At 38.8% G+C, this 24,476-nt stretch overlaps 1 protein-coding gene and 1 long non-coding RNA gene across 2 annotated transcripts in view; one reads left to right on the top strand and one right to left on the bottom strand.

The window, feature by feature from the left end:
- Positions 1-5,463, bottom strand: part of herc4 (HECT and RLD domain containing E3 ubiquitin protein ligase 4) — a 42,712-nt gene extending 37,249 nt beyond the window's left edge. Inside the window, exon 1 of the mRNA XM_076975511.1 lies at positions 5,256-5,463. The gene's annotated coding sequence lies outside the window, so the exon portion shown is untranslated. The remainder of the gene's footprint in view (positions 1-5,255) is intronic.
- Positions 5,464-7,904: 2,441 nt separating this feature from the next.
- LOC143476944 (uncharacterized) lies at positions 7,905-23,375 on the top strand. The gene is made up of 4 exons (XR_013121429.1): positions 7,905-8,097; positions 21,856-21,909; positions 22,563-22,613; positions 23,238-23,375. It is a non-coding gene; the product is annotated as an uncharacterized LOC143476944 (long non-coding RNA).
- Positions 23,376-24,476: the final 1,101 nt, after the last annotated feature.

Here is a 24,476-nt window from a genome sequence, read left to right as displayed (position 1 = left end):
CATATTTCACAGCCAACGTTTAATTTAAAATCCAGTATACAAAAGAAAATCACTAAATTTGGGGTGATGGGTACAAAGACTTTATTAAAGATAATGTGTGCATCTCGAACATGGAGGAGTTTGAGCCAAATGGAGGAGTTTGATCCACTGTGGCGACCCCTAAACGGGAATTGCCGAAATAAGAAGTAGTAGTGTGCATCTCGAAGCTGGTGTGTACTAATGACACTCTCCAGCTAGATTTCCAGCTAGTCTTTCATTACCATGATGCACTTTCAGAAGTTGAGATTTTTTCATACTACAGACAGTATCTTCAGATTCAACACTATACAACAGTAGTTCACACTGCACTAAATATAATTTTGAGTTCACTCACTGCTGTGTGTGTTCTTCTATCAAGAAGAATAAAGATTCTCCACTCATACACTCATGTCTCACTCTCTCACTGCTGTCGTCACACCACCAGAGTTTAAAAAGTAGGCTAACTGATATTTTAAAATGTTATTATCTTTCATTTTAAATAATAACTTGCATAACTTTTTAATGGTCACTCATGTTTGTAAGTGTTGAGCTGGAAACGTTTGTTTGTTGGTCCACACTGGGCAATGCAGAAAGTATAAAATTTATAATAACTAGTGTTGCAAATAACGCCGTTAAAAATAATGGCGTTAGGTAACGGCGTCATTTTGTCAGTAACGGGATAATATAATTAATTACTTTTCCTGTCGTTACACCGCGGTTGACGTTACTGGTCATTAAAGGCGGTGTGTTATTATATATTGATATACTAAGAGCAATGCGAGCGGACCCCTGCCCAGGCTAGTGAGGAGTAACAGATCTCGATAGGTCACAGTTCTCTGTGTAACATCTGTTTAACTTAACAGGTCAGTAAGTGATTGGCTAAGGGAGCGTTATGGTAGCCAATCAGAGCCAGAGTTTTTTAAACACATGCCGAAGCACACCAGTGACACACGACACAAATGGAGAAGAAGCAGAAATGGCAAGTCAGGAGCAAGCCGAAGAAAAACTAGCATTTTCAAGGTGGCGATATAGGCTAAACATTTAAGAAAATACTTGAAGTTCCCAAATGTCTACCAGACTGGGTATTTGATTTATTTAATTAAGAATAGAGGTTTTATTGTTAAGTTTACTTCTGTTGTGAACAAACCAGTTGTCTCAGGTTGAGAGAATTGTACTTTTGCTTTTTTTTTTATTTATTTTTTTTTTTACAAAGATTTGGGGCTTTAAAGGATTTTATCCTGCACTGGTCTGTGGATGTGCAATAAATATCTGAAGTTAAACACCTTTCTGATCTTTTCTTATCTACTCATTTCAACTGACTGTGAAAACTGCTTTTTCAAAAAATCCTTATTCATTGGCATATAACTATTTTTTTTACTGTAATGCAAATAGTTACTTTCCCTTGTAATGAGTTACTTTTATTATAATGTAATTCAGTTACTAACTCAGTTACTTTTTTGAACAAGTAGTAACTATAACTTATTACTTTTTTAAAGTAACGTTCTCAACACTGATAATAACTAAACTAATCCTCACTACCATTAATGTTGTAACAAACATGCCATATTACAAGCCAGCCAGCAAGTAAAACTGCCCATTTATAGTAAAGCCACAAGCTAATGTTAGTGGAACATTATTAAAATTCACAGACATAATCCACCCATGTAACTGGTATACTTATGTGACTAATAGGGATGCACCGATTCACGTTTTTCACTTCCAATACCGATTCAGATATCTGAGGCTTAGTATTGGCCGATACCGATCCAATACTGATCTGACAGAGTGAAACATACTGACATACTGAATTACAAGTTTATTGAAAACTCTGCACCAGTACAGCACACTTAAACACACATAAAAACATGTAAAAACAACACAACTTGCATTTGTTCAGTTCACTAACTAAATATGTGCAATTATGACTATAACATCGAATGTAAAATAAATAATACCAAAGAACCTGAAACTGACAAAACACTAGGTTCACAACTTTGGTCAAACATGAAAAAATAAACTGCAAGAAACCTTTGCAATTGTTCAGGAATTCTAAATATAATTTAAAATAAATAAGGAGTTAGTTTGGCTAATTCGCTAGCGCAGATATCATGCAGAGCACAAAGCATGTAATGGCCAGAAATATGTGTACTGTCTCTTTAAGGGAGCAAGCTGTAGCGCATATAGAATATTGTTGTTTTTTTTTTAGCTTTCTACCGTACAGTGACTCAGACTACTGGCCCCCGCTCTTTATTTTATTTCTGTAAGTAACGCATTCAATGAGCTTTGGACAACTCACCAGTTCATGTATGAACAGTCAAGTAGTGCTGGAGCCCATGTTTATTTTGGTCAACCAGCAAATAAACCGACTAAAAGTTTGTCAGGTAAATGTTCCTTCCCCTGTTTTTGAGGGGTGTTTCTTTATATTACCACATATCGTTACAGAGAACATTGCAACGAATATGACGTGCCAAGTATAAATGCCTCCAGCGCTCGCACAGGTTCACACGCTACAGTCACTCGCGAAAGTATAATTCAGCCTTTACAAATTTCGAGAGGTGCATGACCTCGCGAAGCAACAGCGTGCGAGGCCCTAGCGCACTGGTGGAGCCACCGCGATTGTCATTTTCGCACGACGTGTAAAGTATAAACCTAGCTTAAGTGGAACCAGCGCAAGACCAATGTGATTCACCTCTCCTCTGTGTGCTTCTGTTTCACTCGCCTGTTAACTGTCCAAGTTCACTTCTATCTGGGTCAGAATGGATATTTAAGGTTGAACTAACTCCGAAGAGCGTTACAAGCATAGAATATGTCTAAATAGTTCTGTCTTTATGGATCGGTCACATTGTCACCGATACCCGATCTAGAATTTTTTCCAATATTGGGACCGATACAGATATTAATATCGGATCGGTGCATCCCCAGTGACTAATGGGGGAACAAATTCCACTCCTTATAGGCAACAGAGTGTTTAGTGTTGAATTCACCACTTTGTTTGTAACATATCTAGATACCTAACTAGCTACTTCACAGATGAACCGAAATCCTACTATACCAACTTTCACTGTACATTTCCCTCATCATGCATTTGATTGTAACTCAATATCGAGATCAGGCTGATGAATAGTACACATTGTGTATACCATTTATAGATATTGTGTGAATATGAAAGATAAATATACACTGGCATGCCAAACATTATCGGACAGGAACTAGTGTGTAGGACCCCTTCTAGCCTATGGATGTGTATGTAGCAATTCCACAAGTGGACAGAAGATGCCATCTGTATAGCCATCCACAGCTCTGTAGTATTTGTAGGTGCTGGATCTCAGGTGCGGATGGACCACTACACCACATCTTAAAGATACTTGATTGGGATGTTTGATTACTACAAATTAGTAAAACATAGCGTGCACTGTTCAATGACGACACACCAGTATAGAACCACCACCAAGGTACACAGTGCCTTATTAGTATTACCAACTATTACCGAGTCCATGGCGTCATGAGATCTGTGCCACACACAAACCCCATCATCAACCCAAAACAATTGGTACTGTGACATATTGGACCATGCCATATATTCCCAGACCTCTAAGGACCAGTTAGCCACCTCATGAGTTCGGAGAACTCACAACCATTGTGTCTGGTCGCAATGTCAACAAAGATACTCAAATGGGTCTTCTGTTCTCACATACAGTAGATGCTAAAAAAAGAAGAGACGTCCATGCTGTCCCATTACTTTTTGCATGTAAATAAACTTTCTTGTCTCTCAAAGTGTCTCTCTCAATGAGCGGTTATTATGGCCTTTGTCACCATCATCTTGGTTTCAACTGTACTGTACTCACCTCCACTGTACTGTATCCCATTTGCTGCATCTCACCCCCCAGTCATAATAAGCCTACTTGCTAAACTAATCATATATGCACATTTCAGCATTGGGACCAAATCAGTGGCCCATCAAAACAATTAAAGTTCATGTAGGTACCATTTTAGAATTAAAAAGTCAAACAACACATTTTAAAGCAAACACATTTTTTTAAGTTAACTGCAGTCTTAAGTTTGATTATCATTAGTATATAGTAATGTTAATAGTATATTTTCTCATTTCTATGCTTTGTGGGACAACTTGTCAAGTATTCTGTGTCAACATTAAAATTAAAATGTACAATTCGCAAAATAGCCATGAAATCCTAAATTTGAATTTACATGTTCCACTCATACAAGCAACTTTGAACTCAAAATTCAAATGCAATAAGTACATTTACAACTTGATAGACGTCTATTCACATTTCATTTACACATATATTTTGCTGCTTTATTTGTGCCTTTATTTAAATGAAAAGGTAAATGCAAATTTAGGACTACATTGCCATTTTGCGTATTACATTTTAATGTTAATATTGACACAGAATAACCGCCATACAAACTGATCCGCTGAAAATGCATAATGCATTCTACTCAGTCTAATTTGTTTTTTCATTATTTTCTTTTTCCGCTATCGACTGCAGGATAATTTGGTGGAAAGGCCAATATGATATGATAAGCATATCGTAGAGCCAGTACACAACATAAAATCTAGTCTATCCCTCCCGTTTTCAAAAAACCCCTTCTAGAATGTCCTAGACTAGACAGGAACTATACTTTATCTACACATTACTCAGTACCATTGAGGCAAACACTCATGCTCGGTTTGCCAAGTACTTGAATAGAGAATAGCAAATGCGAATAACCCTACCCCACATTGAATTAAAAGCAATTCTATGCAACATTCCCCGAGCTGTGTCTACGTTGAGACACGATTCTAGATATTTAGCTATCCAAACAGCTAGTTAGCTAGCTGCAAAGAGCCAGTCACAGTGTGAACGTGAAATGAGGAGCTAGCTAGCTGATAAATCAAATACTGAACTCGTTTGTGACGGTGCCTTTGAAACTATATGGGTGAATTTAAAACAACGTAGCTATATTTTATCATCAACAAATAAAATCTGATAATATCGTCGCTATTTAATATCTGACATAATGTTGGATGCATAAGGCATCGAGTTAAAAAAATAGTTGGTATATAGTAGCCAGCTTCACAAGCTAGCTAGCTTCTAGTTAGCTAAATTTAAGACCGTTGCCTTGCTTGTTGCATGTTTTATAAGATAAACAGTGGCAGCAATCTCATGTTATTATTTCAGAAGCTCTGTTCAGCATTCATGTTGTAGTGATAAATGGAAAACCATTGTTTTGCTTACCTGTTGATCGTAGCAGCAAATTTATTTGTTCTCACCACTAGCTAAAATGTAAAAAATAACTGCCAGCTTATACTAATCTTTATAACTCGCACGAGGAAGCTCCGAACTGTCAACAAACGATCAAAAAACCTTCGCGTGCTCAGCGATGACATCACTAACTTCGCAAGCACGCGAACGTATTGCAATATTCTGAAACATTCTAGACGTTTCATATCCAGGATATGACGCTAAGATTTCCTCATGAGCAACTAAAAGTCCGAAAAAAAAGGTCCCTTTGCGCTCTAACATTATATATATTATATATATATATATATATATATATATATATATATATATATATATATATATATATATATATATATATATATATAATATATATATATATATAAATGTTATATATATATATATATATATATATATATATATATATATATATATATATATATATATATATATATATATATATATATATATAAATGTTTTAATAATTTAATCCACTATAAGCTTAAATCTATTAATTAATTTGCAATGTGGGCCATTTAGTTAATGTGCAGAATATAGGAAAATGGTGGTGATGATTAAATAAATTATATATAAATTTATTCATAAATTATTATTTATTAGTCATTAGTAACTATTTTAATTATTGAAACATTAAATAAATACCTACATTGTTCTTGCTCATGGAATAACTTAATAGTCAGACTAATAAATAAAGTCAGACTAAATACAAAACAACCAAACAAAAACAGGAAACTAGTGGAACTTGTGAAGCATGGGCCCTGGCGTGTACATTACACGCACAAATTTGGATAAACACTATCATAACAATGATGGAGCTTGTTCCCACAGAGTGATGTGGCTTACATTTCCACATGACAGCAATGGAATTGGCTGTCTGCTACTATAAAATACAGCAGCATGCACATCCCAACAAGTACAATAAGAAGCTACAGGAGAGGCTTCAAGAAAACTGTAGAACTTGAGTGGCTTATCCAGAGTCTGGACCTGAACCCAATAGAGCATCTCTGGAGAGACCTGAAAATGGCTGTGTATCAATGTTCCCTAGGCAACCCATTTCAGCTTGAAATACTTTGCCAAGGAGAATGAAAAAAACTTCCAACAGAAAAGCAGGCTAAGCTTATTATGTAATAAACAGGAATGGTCTGTCAATCACACCATTTTAACAGTTAAAGATCTTGGTGTAATTATGGATCTTGTTTGAAGGTCATATAAATAATATTTCTAGGACTTCCTTTTTCCACCTCAGGGACATTATAAAGATTACCAACACCACTATGTGGTGGACTGGCAACCTGCCCATGGTGAACTTGCCTTCGCCCGGAGATGCTGGGATTGGCTCCAACCCCCCCATGACCCCGACTAGCGGGATTAAGCAGTACAGACAATCAATGCATGATGAACATGATGAACATTCTATCTTTACACAATGTATGCACCACGTCCAGGCTGGATTACTGTAATTCTTTGATATCTGGTGCATAAACATCCTCAAATTTCTAAAACTAGAAAGTTTGATCATATTATTCCAATCTTAGCTACATTGCATATGTGTTATGACCTAGTCTACGTTGGACTCATAACACCAATGGTGTGGTATGATGAACAGGCTGCATCAAACAGTTCTATTCCTAAGGTACAAACCAATGCTAGTCCTAAGGCACATACTGCCAGATGCTCAAGATCATGCTTCACCTGAAACCCATATTGAAATGGTCAACCAGTGAAGTCCAGCAAGTCAACTTCATCCCACTGAATATGGATTGAAGAATCTCCTCCATTGAGTAGGACCAGGATTACATAATGGGAGAACTCCACATCCTTCTACACTTGTGGGTTTAGATGCAGTCTGAATGCATTTGTCCTTCTCAAAAATGGTTCTGGTTTTGTGGCAATGAAATGAGATATTCAATATTGCTGTCTCTGCCTCAGTTCTATTGGTTTTGAAAATCTGGTGAATTAAACTGTCCAGGGAGAAACAAATTATGCAACGACTACTCTGGTCAGAACCGGTGTGGGTGCTTTTTTGTTTTGTTTTGAGGCATTTGCGTTGGACGAATCTGCTAACCTGAAACAAGTCTGAAGATGGAAATATATGGAAAGTCTTCTTGGTGGGATGTTGAGGATTAAGTCCAAATTAATTTCACAACTATGAGGATTTGAGACCGGTAACATTTAAACTGGACGAGTGCCACATAAATCTATGCTCAAGCATGGCATGGCCTCCATTTACTCATTACAAAGTAAGGGTCTGTTCCAAAACCCAGTAAGCTGCTTAAACTGTGCCCAATTACCATTTTGAGTGGAACATCAAATGTATATTTGGAACAATACAGTAAATACTGATATAGGCTCCACAGGAACATGTGTTTGCTTTCTTTGGTTCCATTCAGGTGCATGTTCTGTGATCACCTGTAGAGGGTAACCAGCAAACACCTTTTGATGGCGGACATTGATTCAGTACAGCCAATCTGTAAGCGCTCGCAATGTATAAAACTGCAACCATATAGTCTAAAGCAGGATCTAACAATCTAAGGATTGTGTTCATTGTTTGTGGTCATATGGTATCCATAAATCACCTTTCCCATTGCATTTTAAGGAATTGTAAATCTACATGTCCGGCCACTGTTTAGATTCACTTCATAACTGTGTTGAAAGGTGAAAGCTGTGTAAAAGGTGGCTCACAGATGTTGCTAAACCTGCAGATCAGGCTTTAATTGTTACCTTTCTAACTCAATGGAACATTTAGAATCACTGTGAATGAGACAAAGGGACATGAAAGGGACAAACACAAGGAACGGTGATGTTATATCTGTTAGGGGTGAGTGGCAAACGTGCAAAATGTATTGAACGAACTGGGAATTTACGTGACGTTTTAAAAAAATATATAGATAGTGCATAAGATGTTTGTCGACTTAAGCCAAGTATGGTGTTTAAGCTAGTCAGTTGTACTGCCAGTGTATTTGTAAGCGCAAATAGTCACATGAATGGAAACGTATCCATTGATTGCGTGGTTTCAGCGTGTTTGTGTGAAACAATTGTGAAATTGGCAAATTTGTGATTAAATGTTGTTAACTATATTCCAAGCTAATGGTAAAATTAGGTCGTATTCCCAAAATCACGAATATAATAGCAGTAAAGACGTCTGTCGGAGTCCATGCGCGGTTACCTGTTGAAAAATGTAATGAGAAGGTAGGATATTGTTAAAGAAACTACGTGTATATTTAGACATTGCACATTTGAACTGTGTGTATCAAAATAAGCTAGCTATAGTCTCGTGTTTAATGTGGTCCTAAACCTGTATGTGTTGTTCCCAATGGCACGCTTCACGCAGGCAAATTAACTCTACTATGAATAAAGTGCACCAACGCAAAACCCGTGACATAATCCAAATAAAGTTTGAAGACCAGAATTGTTTTGATATAATCAGGCATTGCTTTTAATCCTCATTGTCTAATTATGGAGAGCTAGCTAGCTATCGCTACCAGTATGCTCACCGTGTACATCTTTCGCCAAGAGAAATTCGTGGCCAGAGTTTAATTACGTCTTTGCGGGAGTCATTGAGTTGGATTAACACTGATTTGATCAACTCTGTCCGATAACTCCAACACTCCATCGTCATTTGATTACATCAAAACAATACTAGTGTTCAAACTTTATTTGGATTATGTTACGGGTTTTGCGTTGGTGCACTTTATTCATTAACTCCTACATTTTCAATGAGACTGTGTGATCGCGTCTTTCTTTTACTTGCGCTCCATTGCTGGTCACATCTGAACTTAATTTCTACAATGGTTTTAATATTCAAAGGCTCTATAGCAGGGGTCGGCAACATATGGCACGCGACACATTAAAGTGCCGTTCCAGAATACCAATTGAGAAGTATTTTAAACGTTGATTTAAAAATATCTAAAGTCATGGCTCTTCTAATGCTTTTATTCAGACTTTTGTGTAAGAATGGCATATAGCCTACTTCTGTTTAAAGAGCTTCTCCGTGCAGTTTCCGCCTTCTTTTGGCAGATCTGTTAAGATGATTGGCTGCAGTAAAAAATGATTGACAGCTAACTGGCTGATAATTGGCTTAATAAAAATTGATTGACAACGAAAGTCTAGTATCTGATTGGCTGCAGTCGAAAATGATTGACACATGCTCCGCCCTTTACCCACGCCCACCTGGGCTCCGGCCTGCAGCATTACATAGGCTGTGTTCGAAATAGCCTACTACATACTACTGCAGTATGCAGTGACCAAAATGAAAATTTCCAGTACGCGAAACATACCCGGATGACCTACTACTTCCGCAAAATATTCCAGTACGCAAACAGAGCTATCTTCGCGGTGTACTGCATCCCATCATGCAATGCTACGTTCCCGTGACCCCGTAGTATGCTTTTCTTTTGTCGCATACTGGAAAATGTACTGCATACTACTACGAGGACCACTATGCAGTATCCAGTATATACTGAGTCCAGTATGCAGTATGTAGTAGGCTATTTCGATCAGAGCCATATATGCCGAAGGCTGTCCCAATACGTGGGCTCCTTCTTATGACGTGGGCTCCTTCTTATGTGGCCGACAAATGAAGCCTTCAAAACCCCAAATATCCCAGGATTCATTGCTTTATGAACAATAAACAGGCGTCATGGCGGAGTCCAGTGTACGGGCTGAAGAATTCGTTTTTAAATGTAGGTATTTTTTAGAGGTGTATTCAACTAAGGATTTTCATAGTCGAATCGAAATCGTCAGATTTTCCATTTAGTCGACTAATAGTCGAATCAGGGTTTTTTTTTAAGAGCACCTTAAACGGGATCTCGTTCTCATTCAGGATATTTTTCCACTTCAAAGTAAATGAATACTCAGATAAATGAATAAACATGGTAGGTTTGCTTTATTCAGCTTATATTTATTACTTATTTATTTTTTAATGAAACGTTAGAGAACATTAACCGTCAGTGCGCATATTGAACTGTCAGACAGGCACTGTGCAAAATGTCAAAAATATTTTAAATAAAATATGCCTGCATGAAAATATATTTTAAAAAATTGCCACACAACAGCAAAAACATTATAAGGAAATGTTCAAGTATCAATCAATCAATCAAATTTTATTTATATAGCGCTTTTTACAACAGTTGTTGTCACAAAGCAGCTTTACAAGTGCCGAGTCCTAGCCCCCAGTGAGCAAGCCAAAGGCGACAGTGGCAAGGAAAAACTCCCTAGTAACGGGGTTTAAAAAGCAAACAACAACAAAAAATGTTTATAGGCTTACTTGCCGAGACGTACCGCAACGAGACGACACACCGAAACGACAAACGACTGAACTGTTTTTTTTGCCTTACGCGTTTTAAATGGTATGCCATGTTGGTCGTTGTCGTGCGAAATTAAAGACGTTGATGACATAACTTGCACTTTACATTGTTTGATTCATCTTTATGTTTTTCAAAATACTAATAAATATATATAATAAAATAAGTTTTTTTAGTAGCCGTTATAATCTGTAGCGTGTTCGGCTCCGCTCATTTGGATTGTGCAACTACTGCAGGGTGTGATTTATTAATGTGTAGTAAGGAAGATGCCTATTGTTAATGCGCACACATCATTTTAAAATATTTATTAACATAAATTAGGATGATTGTATTTGACAAAAGGCTATATATAATGAAAACAAGACATTTAATGTAACAACTAATGCTTAGCAGCGTCCTTGGGCACCCCCATGCAGTTAGAATGGTACATTCGACTATGACATTCATAGTCGACTAGGGGGTATAGTCGACTATAGTCGAATCAGCGACTATTGCAGGTCACCCCTAGTATTTTTTAAATATGGAAATTTATACTGCAATGGGATGCTAAATAACATGCCAATTATTAATGATATTGCAGGTAAACCTGTGCTTTGAGTATTTACTAAAGTGTTAATTTTGTCGATGGATAATGCCTAGTTTTTCAATAAACAAAAAAACAGGAAAAAATGCGGTTTCTGGCTCCATTTTGTTGGACAGCTCGCTAACATGTATGTAACATATGTAACGGGGCAGAGCGTGGTCACGCAAACATACGTCTTGCAAAGACTAGACTGTCTCATTTAACATGCTGTGAGATGCAGCCTACCCGGCCTTCGAAGTGTGTGGCCTCCGTGGGCTGCGGTCTACGTAGGCTGCAGCCCCTGAATTGAGATGCACCCACCGGTGTGTTAAATGAGACAGTCTAGTCTAGTGACCATGCTCTGCCCCGTTACATACTTTAGTAAATGCTCAAAGCACAGGTTTATTGATTGTACACATTTTTCCTCTTGGGAAAGACCTCAGGAGCACCGCGGTAAAGTTCTATATTTACCAGACATTCACAAAAGAACGGGCTTGTTATAAAAAAAAAACACACAGTATATGCAATAAATACTTATTATAACAACGAGTTCATGCTAGCCGGTAAGCACTTCAGTGCCAATACATATTTTCAAAATAACTCATGGGGTACAACTTTTAAACATGTGCAACTGAACATGTGAACCTTTAAACACAAAGGTATCAAGTACATACAAGGAGCAATGCGTTTCATGTGCATCTGGACTTGTGAAAATCTTCTGACATTTGTGAAAACAAATCAAAGCTCAGATTTCCTATATTTTGCATTGGTGGACCAGAATACATGGGGCTCATATGGAGTGAGATTACTGTCTTCAATATGAGAGCGCAAAGATCAGGTTAAATCGAGCAAGTCAGACAGACTGAGCACGCAAAATCAAGAAAACCGAACAAAAACGGTGACCGCAAAAGCAGAGAAACAAGAATTGTCCGGTTAAGTGCACTCACTTCACTGTTTTAAGTGTGCGTTTCAGTTTTTTTGTTCGCTTCAAAAATTTCAAGGCTGGGTATATGATTACCTGAACCATTGATTGCAACTGCAAGTGGATGTCACGACCCGATTTGGACTATGCATGTGCATAATTGAACGTAATTCCAGATCAATCGTACAACAGACACTGCTGCCAATCTTAATGCATGAGACATGTTGATTAATTGTTTTTTAAACAATAGCTATCCGTGACGTCTAAAAGTGCCATGGATAAAAACATTTTCCACACAAAGCCAACAAAATGTTGAATGTTTGTGTTGATTAAAAATCAGCATTCCAAATTTTAACTTCACTGTAAATATGAAGTTACGGATAGTTAGCTAATGTAAGTATTGATGTCCAAAACAAACAAAATTATTTGCTTGTGTAGCCCTGGTAGAGGTCTTCTGTTTTCCCCTGATGATTTGTTGGCATGGGAGGAGTCAGGTAATTACAGGCTGCAGTGTGCCTGTAATCAGGCATGTTATAAGGGAACCATGGGTTCCATGGAAAAATAACGTGGCTAAGCTAAGCACTAGAGGTATGCCAAAAAATCGATTCAAATATCAAAAATCAATTCTCATTTACTACGATTCACAATCGATTTTAAATGTCCCAAAATCGATTCTAAGTCGTGGTGAAGTCTCGCGTTACATAATTACAAAATTACGCAAGACTTTACGCAGCAGGTTCACACGCATGCACAGAAAAGTTTTAAAACAAATGGAGGAAAGAGATATTCAACCTGTCCAGTCTTTGTTTAAGGCAAAAATATGGGTTCATTTTGGTTTTTACCAAATGCCGGGGAAGACCGAACATGACACAATGTAACTTGTGTGCAAGGCTTTTGTGTGCAAAATGAAGCTCAAGAATTTTGGTAACACAACAAAAAGCATTTTATTTTACCAAAGCACCAAATATTTTTGTTAATTAAATGTGAAAGACACTTTATTTTCTGTATTTGTCATTCTGTGTTGCAAAGCAGACTGTAGTAGGTCATGCAGATATTATAGACTGAAGCAGACATTTTTATAAATTAAATCGGTTTTGAATCGAAAATCGTTTTTGAATCGAATTGTGGCCTCCAAAATCGGAATCGAATCGAATCGTGAGATAGTAAATGGTTCCCACCCCTACTAAGCACTACAACGGGACGACAGGGTTGGAGCGTGAGCTTGACTTTACGGTGTGCTCGCTGTTGTAAGTGTAACGGGTGTGTGTGTCGTGAGTCCTGTGACCGTCATCTACACAGTCCTGACACACCCGTAATACTTCTGCGTTGTGTTCTGCGTGTCCGTAGTAAGCGAAGGGGAAGAATGAACTCTGAGGCGATCAGTGCTGTATCTATTGCTGCTTTACTTCGATGGTCTGTTCACAGAGAAACAATAAACAACAATTGAAGACAATGTGTACAGCGTTTCTTTTCCACACAGGCGAGCCGTCGGCAGACTATGGAGAGGATTCAGTGCCAATTGGAAATGTAATTGCTACTAGGCAAAAATGGAAATGCAATCCACAAAATGCATTGCTTTTCCATACAAACATGCAGAAAACGAAATGAAATGCAAAAGCACTATTAAATTACATTTCAATGCACTTTATCTCTTTATTGAAAAACAATACACACGAATTTGCATTCAAAACCAAAACATTGCATATAATACAGCTCGAAATGTAATCACGGCACAGAGGTATTGCTTTTCACCGTACGGTATTTCAGACATAAATGTCTCCTTTAAATGTAATGATCACGAGATTGATTTAAACACTGATGTGATGAAAACATGCCACAATGAAAAGTAAAAGCTCCAGTGTGTGTGGATTTGTATTTAAAGAACGAAACGCTGAATTCGTGCCAGAAGCCACCTTGAAATGCAATTGACTGAACGTCATTGTATTCCACTACGAAGCTGTATTCGAGCCAGAATGAAATCTAATCACTGTCCAATAGGAACTCGCGCCTGAATTTGGGGCGGGGCTTAGACTCCAGTCAGAAGCAATCGCTCGTAGTTGGACTTGAAAGCAGCAGAAATGTCTTTTCACGACAGAATAAAAGAGGAAATAAACAGTCTAATTGGACAAATTGAGGTTGGTGCAGTTACAGAAGACTACATGCTTAACTTAAGCTGAAGGTGCTGGACAATATTGAAAATGGACCTTGAAAGTGTCGTACATGTGCTTCAATTCCACCTTGTAAAGGTGGATGAACCCTGCAAACAGCGCTGAAGAGCGGAGCCCCCGCGATTGCTACCCGTATTTTCCAGATTATAAACCGCTATTTATTCCCTCACGCTTTGAACCATGCGACTTATAATGAGGTGTGGCTTTTCTGTAGATGTTTCTTCGCCCATCAGGGGTGGAACAGAAAGTTAATCAGGTGGTAGGACAAAGTTGTAAATCAAAGAAGAAAGTGCTCATTTTCATTTAACTCATGCAACCAGCAGGCACGACGGAGAATTTTTTCCAAACAAACGTGTTGTGCCGAATTCCGACTCCCCTCGTTTGCACACACATAAAAACGCTACAGATGATATTCCGGAGTTACAGTGATTTTAACTTAGTTCATTGAGCACTCTAGTTTTGTCCTAACTAGATATTTAGACATAATACTGATGTAATACTGCAAAATCGTGGTCAGAGGTGAACTTCGTATAGCCAGTGTGTAGGCCTGTGTTGAAAAAATCGATTTTCCGATTCAGAATCGATTCGCATATGATGATCTGATTATCGATTCGTATGTCCAAAGATCGATTTTTTTGTGAACTTTTACCCCCGCCTCGTCACTGAATTCACGCAGGCGTGCTCGGTCTAACTAACTGTAAAACGACTTGGCGTCGGACAGTGACGGTAACGACGATAGTCAAATCGGAAATCTAAAAACAGAAGGACAGTTTATCCAGTGTCAGTGACTATTTACAGTTAGTCCGTGTCACTGACCGTTTACCCAGTGTTTTTACAGTTAAAAAAAAGTTTAAAATGTTCTTGTAACGTTGGGCGCAAGGCGATGGAAGAGACAGAATCCTTTGCACTTTCCAAATCGTTACGTTTATTACATTTACCGAAGCGCAGACAGCGCACATAAAACACGTTTACATAGAACATGTGTGACTCAAACAACGACGAGCATAGGACGCTGCGCGAGCGCAATTTAAATAGACAAACCACATCAACCCCACGTGATTACGAGACGAGCCACAGGTGAGGACTATCACAAGACGCACCCGCACCCATGGAGATACCCAGACGTAGACGATTAGATGCAGATGACGTTAACATGCCCAAAACGGAGGGGTCGGGGACCGTAACGTGAGAGTTCTGTTCTTATATTCTCACTTTAAAGAAAAATACACGTTTACATTTTATACTTTCAGTTTATTAAGTGTGAGCACTTTTAAAATAAAAATGCATTTGGTAGCAACAGCTTTTGGGTGAATTCTTAATTATTTCAATCATAATAATAATGCACTGGTTAGTGTCCCAGTAGTAGCCCACTGTTGCAGATATAGACACCTCAAAGATGTCCTCTGTTTATTGTCCTGGATTACCTTTCTTGAAGGTAGATTTATGATTACCCTTTTCAGCAGTCTTCCAGCCATCAGTAACTACCAACTACCAGTAAATATTTGCTGATTAATATTGATATAATACTAGTTTTAACATGTTGCTTCTGTACACAGTCAGGAAACGGCTCAAATACATTTTTAATAACACTAAACCCCGAATTGGATCGAATCGGATCGAATCGATTAAATCGGATTAAATCGAAAAAAATCTATTCTTAGAGTCGGATCAATTCTTGGAATTTGAATCAATACCCAGCCCTACCAGTGTGTATTTTATTTAAAATAATTAACACCCTTGAGCCAGTGTGGCTTTGGACATAGATAATGTGGTGCCGTTTGCTGTGATGGATAATTAAAGTCTAGCTCTTATTTATGCATAGAAACATAAATCGACAATATAATCTGTAGCGTCTTTATGCGCGGATAGACGAATTCAACACAACACCGGCCGAAAGACCTTACAGGCATGAACTCTGAACTGTCAGGCACCGTTCAGAAACTGATCAGTTCAGTTAAATGTACAATGAGTCCCCGCTTAACGATGGGTTTAGAGACTGAAATGTCCGTCGTAAAGCAGCTTTCGTCGTTAAGCGTGACCCTAGATTGATCATTAATACAGTATAGAAAAATAGAACAATGTTCTCGTACATACAGCGTGAGAAAGAGCGATCGCGTTGCTGAGATGGGCTTATCGGACACTACACTCCACAATCTTCACCGTTTGAGATTCGTTTGGTTACTTATTTGCAGCTCCTTATTCGGCGGCTGAAGTTGGGTCCTTATTCAAAAAAGTTGTGTTCACAATGCGTGTTTGCTGCGCACTTTGTTTAAAAGAGATAGATTAAACAAACGAGCATAGGAGCAAACATTTAATTAAGTTAAGCACGTAGTCGTCTGTAACTGCACCAGCCTCAATTTGTCCAATTAGACTGTTTATTTCCTCTTTTATTCTGTCGTGAAAAGACATTTCTGCTGCTTTCAAGTCCAACTACGAGCGATTGCTTCTGACTGGAGTCTAAGCCCTGCCCCAAATTCAGACGAGCGTTCCTATTGGACAGTGATTAGATTTCATTCTGGCACGAATACAGCTTCGCAGTGGAATACAATGACGTTCAGTCGATTGCATTTCAAGGTGGCTTCTGGCACGAATTCAGCGTTTCTTTCTTTAAATACAAATCCACACACACTGGAGCTTTTACTTTTCATGTGGCATGTTCTGTGCCTGGTTTTGTTCTGTTCCCTGTCTCTGTGTGTGATGCTGTCATTGTTCGTGTGCCTGTGCCTGTTTCTGTCTCCGGTGTTGTTGTTTCCGTCCCTGTGCCCTTGTCTGTTCCTAGAGTTGTCACCCATTTCGTTCCTGTCCATGTGTCTGTAGTCCGGAGTATTTTTGCCTCGTTCCCTGTTCCCCGTTCCGATCCTGTTTCTGTTGCTCGCCCTAGCCCTGTCCAGTCTCCCGAGGTCCCGTTTGCCTGTCCCCCTCAGCCTGTTTCCGCCCCTGTGTTTGTGTCCCCTGGCCCTTTGTCCTCTGCATTCTTTTGCCCCTAGGTCCTTTGTTTCTGGTGTGTCCTCCTCGTTGCCTTCGCCGCTGGTCCCTGCGTGTCTTTTGTCTCCTGTTCTTGGTTTGGTTCCTCCTGTCTGTGCTTGATGTTGGGTTTTTTTTTTTTTTTTTGTTTCCGTTGCGCGCCTCGGTGCGGCGCGCCTTGGGGGGGGTTCTGTCATGTGGTCCTGCCTCCCCCCTGTCAGTCTTGTCTTTTGTTTTGTTCTCTGTGTGTTTGAGTGTCTTTTATTTTGACGTTTCCTAGTTGTCTCTGTTTTCACACCCCTGCCGTGTTCTCTGCCCCTCGTTATCACTTTCAGGTGTGTCTTGTTGTGTCCCTTGTTTAGTTAATGTATTTAAGTCCTGTGTTTGGTCTCTGTGGTTGTGGGTTATTGAATGTTGTAAGTTGTACGTCGTCAGTAGTAAGTTGTGAGAGATATGTTCTGGTTGTAAGTTCTGGTTTGTTGTTTATGATTTTTTGTAGTACATGCTCTTTGTGTTTAGCCATTCTTGTCACCTCAGGTCTTTGTAATAGTATGTGTTTTTGTGTTAATTCCTTTGATTAAAACTCCAAATCTGCATATGCGTCCCACCTGCTCAGCTCAGTTTGTTACAATAATATTTTTAATAATTATGTGAATAACGTGAATTATAAATACTATCTTGTTTTTCCGTCTTCATGTTCCTTGCAAGACAAACCAACAATCTATGTGTGACGATCGGGGTGGAGCGAAGGATGAGACACAGAATCCCTGGCTGCGACAGACGTCACTTTTATTTTACACAAGTATTGCGCAATAGTGCATGTAGAACATTAAACACGCACACAGAGACGTGTAAACTTTAGACAACAACGAGCACAGGACACTGCGCGAGCGCACATTAAATAGACAAACCACATTAGCCCCACATGATTACGAGACGAGTCACAGGTGAGACGGATTATCACAAGACACAACCACAACCACGAAGATCCACAGACGCAGACAATTACGCGTGGACAACGTGAACACACGCCCAAAAGGGAGGGGCCGGGGTCCTCAATGTGACACTATTCGTTGTGCAGTCATATATTTTCTGACAATTAGTCCCACTCTCGCCGCACTACACTGGCTGCCGATTAAATATCACATTGAATTTAAAGTTCTCCTGCTAACCTATAAGGCGTTAAATGGTCTTGCCCCACAATATCTGAGTGAACTCATTGATTACTACAACCCATCTCGCCCTTTGCGCTCCCAAAATGCTGGATTTCTCGTAGTTCCAAAAATTTGTAAAACTACAGCCGGAGGCAGAGCTTTCTCTTTTAAAGCCCCTCAATTATGGAATAGCCTTCCGGCTCCAATCCGAGACTCTGACACAGTTCCAATCTTTAAATCTAGACTTAAGACTCACCTGTTTAGTCAAGCCTTCAGGTAAAATTCCCCTTGTAAGGTGTAGGGGCTTGGGGGCCCCCAGACATTGAGATTTCTGGTGATCTGAGATGTTGATGCTGTCATCCAGCTGTGTCTTGGCATCACTCTATTTGTGACTATGACTTGACTGGAAAGCAATGTCTCAGTGAGCCCTCATGCCTGTGGTCACCTCTGAACCCCTCCCTTTAGTTATGCTGCTATAGATTAGTCTGCCGGAGCCACATGCTGATCACTGGCACGTGAGCTACGTACATTTAAATCAACGGTAGTTTAAATTCACGTCCACTCAGTCTGTATTATCTTCTTGCATGGCTCTACCCAAGACGATTGGATACAGGCACCTGCAGGCACCTGGGGGATGGTCTGGCTGCCGGTGGATGTGCTGATACTGGGGTTCACCTGGGGATTAACACTGCAGTCGGAGCCTACAATACCAGCATCACTGCTCCGACATGGAATGAAAGCCTGGCATTCATCAACAGACATTTACAGTGACAATATCAAAACCCAGAACTTTCAATTCTACCTTTTACCTAGTCTGATTGTGTGAATTATGTGTGACTTGTGTATTTGTGTGTTAACGGGCCGCCCAATGGAGGATGGGTTCCCTTTTGAGTCTTGGTTCTCCCGAGGTTTCTTCCTATTCCCCACCATCATAGGGAGTTTTTCCTCGCCACTGTCGCCTTTGGCTTGCTCATTAGGGTTCTGGCAATGTTTGACAGAAGAGGGAATTGATTTAGATTTTCCCGCCACCAGGCAAGTGGATCCGAATGCGAATCGCAAATACCTTGTGAGTTTAGTGTCCGCAAGGATTCTCCTGGGGACTGGAGTGGATGTCTTTTCTTTTATTTTTGGAAAATTTTGTATATTTATTTTGTATAAATGTTTTTTCGCAATGGAAACGATTCATTTTATAGATAAATAAATAAATGGCAGTAATGAGCCCAATACCGCGGTAGGCATTACATAACCGCGGTGTTGCGGTAATGCCGTTATCGTCATAGCCCTACTCATTCCTGCCTCAGTTACTTTGACATCTTAATCTGCATGCTTGTGTGACTTCATTTATTTGAACTCTTAGTTAAGTGATGTATGTGTGAGTGCCTGTCTCTGCATTCTCAACGCTCCCAGAGATGAAATTGCTGACCTAAGTCCAAGATTCTCTAGATTTTGTTTATAGTGTCCAGAACTGGATGTTACGTATTCATACAGTCCTCAGTCCTTATTATCTCTACAGATGTGAACTGATTTATTTGCTTTTGATACTATCACTATAGGTGCAGTTTACTTGCTTCTGTCTGGTTTTGATGCAGCTTAAGTGCATAAGGTACAGGGCTTTTTCATGAGATATATGAATGAATGGTGTCTGGAAAGTATGGCTTGGAGTCACTGTAGTACTACCTCCACATCTGCATCAATAGAGCCATGTTGAGCTGTAATGGGCAGTCACTGTAGTACCACCTCCACATCTGCATCAATAGAGCCATGTTGAGCTGTAATGGGGAGTCACTGTAGTACCACCTCCACATCTGCATCAATAGAGCCATGTTGAGCTGTAATGGGGAGTCACTGTAGTACTACCCCCACATCTGCATCAATAGAGCCATGTTGAGCATGTTCTTTTATTTTTCTTTCAAACTCAAGCATGTTTTTTAGATGTAATTTCCATTGATGATGCATTAACACACACTCCTGAACATAAAGGCTCATTATGCCAGCAACTTATGTGAATGGCTTCTCCTCTTATACCACTAATGAATCTGTCTCACAGTGTCACGTCCAAGTAATTTCCTAGTTTGCCGTTTAACGCTCCTGTCCTTGCATATCAATCAATCAATCAATCAAATTTTATTTATATAGCGCTTTTTACAGTTGTTGTCACAAAGCAGCTTTACAAGTGCCGAGTCCTAGCCCCCAGTGAACAAGCCAAGGGCGACAGTGGCAAGGAAAAACTCCCTAGTTTTTTTTGCATGAGGAAGAAACCTTGAGAGGAACCAAGACTCAGGGGGGAACCCATCCTCCTCTGGCCGACACCATATGTTCCCATATTACAGATTGCCCAATCTGGAACATTGCAATCCATTTCTGTGGAAGCCACTGCTCCACTAACAATACTGTCACTGTTCTTTTCTCTTATGCCTTATTCTGCATTGCCCAATAGACGCCGCTATTGTCAATACATAACATTGACAAAGTCAAATAGTAATGTCTAATGCAGTGGTTCCCAAAGTGGGGGGCGCGTGGGGCGCGGAGCTTGGAAGTGTCGCACTTGGCTTGCTCACTGGGGGCTAGGACTCGGCACTTGTAAAGCTGCTTTGTGACAACAACTGTTGTAAAAAGCGCTATATAAATAAAATTTGATTGATTGATTCATTGATTGAAGTAAAACGTGCACGTGTCAATATTAAGAGGAGAGGTGAATCACTGACTCGTACTCGCGCTGGTGGTATTCCACTTAGTCCGTTTATTTGCTGGTTGACCAAAATAAACCTGGGCTCCAGCACTACTTGACTGTTCATACATGAACAGGTGAGTTGTCCAAGGCTCATTGAATGCATTACTTACAGAAATAAAATAAAGAGCAGTGGTCTGACTCGGTCTACGGCAGAAAGCTAAAAAAACAACAATATTCCATACGCGCGCTCAACTCGCTCCCTTAAAGAGACAGTACACATACTTCTGGCTGTTACATGCTTTGTGCTCTGTGATGTCTGCGCTTGCAAACTAGCCACATATGTATTGCTGTTTCTTTTATTTCATCTCCTTATTTATTTTAAATTATATTTAGAATTCTTGAACCATTTAAAAGGTTTTTTTGTATGTTTGACCAAAGTTGTGAACCTATTGTTTTTGTCAGTTTCAGGTTCTTTGGTATTATTTATTTTACATTCAATGTTATATTCATAATTGCACTGACTGAACAAATGCAAGTTGTGTTGTTTTTACATATTTATATGTGTGTTTAAGTGTGCTATACTGGTGCAGAGTTTTCAATAAACTTGTAATTCAGTATGTCTGTTTTAAAAAAAAATGTTTTAAGTCGATTCAGCACAGTTTTACTCTATCAGATCGGTATCTGATCAGTATTGGCCGATACTAAGCCTCAGATATCTGAAGGGGGGCACGGCAGAAAAAGTTTGGGAACCACTGGTCTAATGACAGTAGAGCAGCAGAGATATTGAACAATAATATTGCAAATAATTTATTTACTTTTCTTTACCTTGCAGATAGTCTTTGGCCTAATCTGCATTATCATGTGCATGTCAAATGGCCTTGATCAGGTGAGCCGATGTCTTTTCTTCACAATCTCATCAACTTCTAGTTAATAGGATTTAGAGTGTCCTAACTGCCTTTAACTGCAAAAAACAACATAATTTCAAATGTCAAAAGAGGCATCTGAAACTGGGTCATGTTTGAAAGTGCAGTTGAGTATTCTCTTATTTGTCTTATTTGGTCTCTCACTGTTGATATGCGGTGATTTTCATGTATTAATTTCTCAGAAAATACTGGTTCAGTCATAAAGTCTGCACAAAGAAAAATAGAAAAAGTAATAGAAAAAGTAATTACATGAAATGGTATGAAAAGTTAATTTAAAATCATTGGTTCTGTGTTTTAGATTTAAAAGAGAACATCTTTAATTTCTTTAACATTGACTAGAAGGGCATTATGTAATTGTAAGGAATAATGGGAAGATATCTTATCTACCAGTCCTCAGTTTTTCAGCTCTATGCTCAGCAGTTGAGGTGAATGAGGTGAGCTACAGTGGATCAAAAGGCCAATTGTGGTGTTGGACCATTTCTAGCTTTAAAAGTAGCGACACTACAAATAGTCACATTTTCCAATCCTAAAAAGTAGAGATTTTTTTTGCAAGTCTAAAGGAGCAGAATATATGAGTTACAAGAGTTTGTTTAAAAATTGTAATGAATTTTAACAGGCAATACAAAGATGGAGCAAAGGTAACCGTGCCACTCCAGAGAAGAAGAAGGTAAAGTAATATGTAGATTACATAATAGTTGGTGAAATCATTTAAATTACTAATAGCTGTTTAACTGTGTCTTAGCTTTCAAAGTGTAGTCAAACACTCAGTAAATGTTTCCTTGTTATAAAGAGAAAATTGATCCAGATTATGTCAAGACTAAAGATAATACAATTGGAGCAAATTCAATCAATAAGAAGCAACACATAACTAAAGAACTTTCTAATAGAACTAGAACACAACTATAGAACCTTCTGATAGAACTAGAACACAACTATAGAACCTTCTGATAGAACTAGAACATAACTAGTTCCTGATGGATCTAAAATAATGTAGGAAGGTCATTTATAAGTTCCTTACATATAAAGCAGAAATTTCCAACAGAGAAGGAAACGGAGTTGGAGAACACTTGTTAGCTTTGTGAAGCCCAGCGTCATTATTTGGTTCCTAAGACTGTACATCACATTGGTAAAAAATAATAAACATTTAATTTATGTAGCAGTCATTTAATCCATATAGTGAAATGTGTAAAAGTGAGTAATGAGTCAATAATTGAAAATTTATTACACACTGATAATTATTTGAAGGTTAAATGTACATATTACATGATAATTGAGTTTTCTAATCACACAGAAAGACCTTAGTGAAAAGGAGCTTCACCTGATTACCAGAATCCTGTCCATTGGGTTGGTGGATGCAGACCCTGACACTCTACAGCATATTAAAGAGTACAGAGATCTAAGAGGAAGTTCATGCTGATCATGATGTTCTCACCCTCATCTTCATCCATCTTTGCACATGCACATCTTTGTTTGCTCCATCACTGTCTAAAAAGAGGGGAAACACTGTTTGCCTGTTGTTTGTAAACATTTGCCTATTATATATGTGAATGATTTGCAATTGGTAATATTAGTAATTGTGTCTAGAATTAACACTAATTTTGTTCAGATGTTAGAGTACAAAATCTAATCTCACTAGGTAAGCAACTACGAAAGTGAGGTATACAAATCAGTGCTGGAGCTTGGTCGGTAATCACTGGTGCACATGCCTGGCACGTATACAGTTTACTCTTTGGCGTACTGTAACTTTTTCTCGCATCCCAGCAATTCTCACAAGCTCTCAGATTACTATGCTGTCTATCAGGTTCTGGGCGAATCATATGATCTTATATAAATAGCATTTCCCATGGAGCACTACATGATCAAATCCTGTTCTTTCTACAAGTCTAAAACAAGATTATTGTAAGAACAACATTATTGTATGTTTCATATGTGTTGAGGCAAGTAACGACAAGGCTAGAAAAGTTAATGCTAGTCGATCTTCCAAAGAGAAAAGAAAAGGGACAAGGAGAGTGCTTAAGTCAGAAATTGACAGAGCTTCAACCAGAACCAGTACCAGCACAGCAAGCTAACATTAGTGCTACTCTTTGAAGTAAAGACCCTGTTGATGTAGCATCAAAGTACCTGAAGTCACAGTTACTGCAGCCAGTTATGACATCAACAATTAATGACGGGAAGAGGAATGGCTCAATATTACTTATTTTTTGGCACAGCTCTTATGTCTGTTCCAAAATTCAGATGGGTGACTGCTGGGAGCAGATCTTTCAGCATCATGGATCACAATTATGAAATACACTACCACAGTCACTCACTTTCAAACTGTCCTTTCTCCTTCAAACCTCAACTGAAAACCTTCTTTTCTTTCACTTTCATTTTCCTGCTAACCAAAGGTTGTTTTTTGCCCTGTGCACCTCTGTAATGCAATTTTGGATATGAGAATTTTTTGAGAATTTTTTTCTTTTGCACACACCCATAACAGTGCACAGATATAATAGTATCATACAGATAGCCTACATTGTTCTATATTATTGTA

Source organism: Brachyhypopomus gauderio, chromosome 15 (genome assembly GCF_052324685.1).
Source record: "Brachyhypopomus gauderio isolate BG-103 chromosome 15, BGAUD_0.2, whole genome shotgun sequence".
NCBI lineage: Eukaryota > Metazoa > Chordata > Actinopteri > Gymnotiformes > Hypopomidae > Brachyhypopomus > Brachyhypopomus gauderio.
The sequence above is the reverse complement of the archived record's forward strand: the minus strand, read 5'-3'. Positions and strand labels throughout refer to the sequence as shown.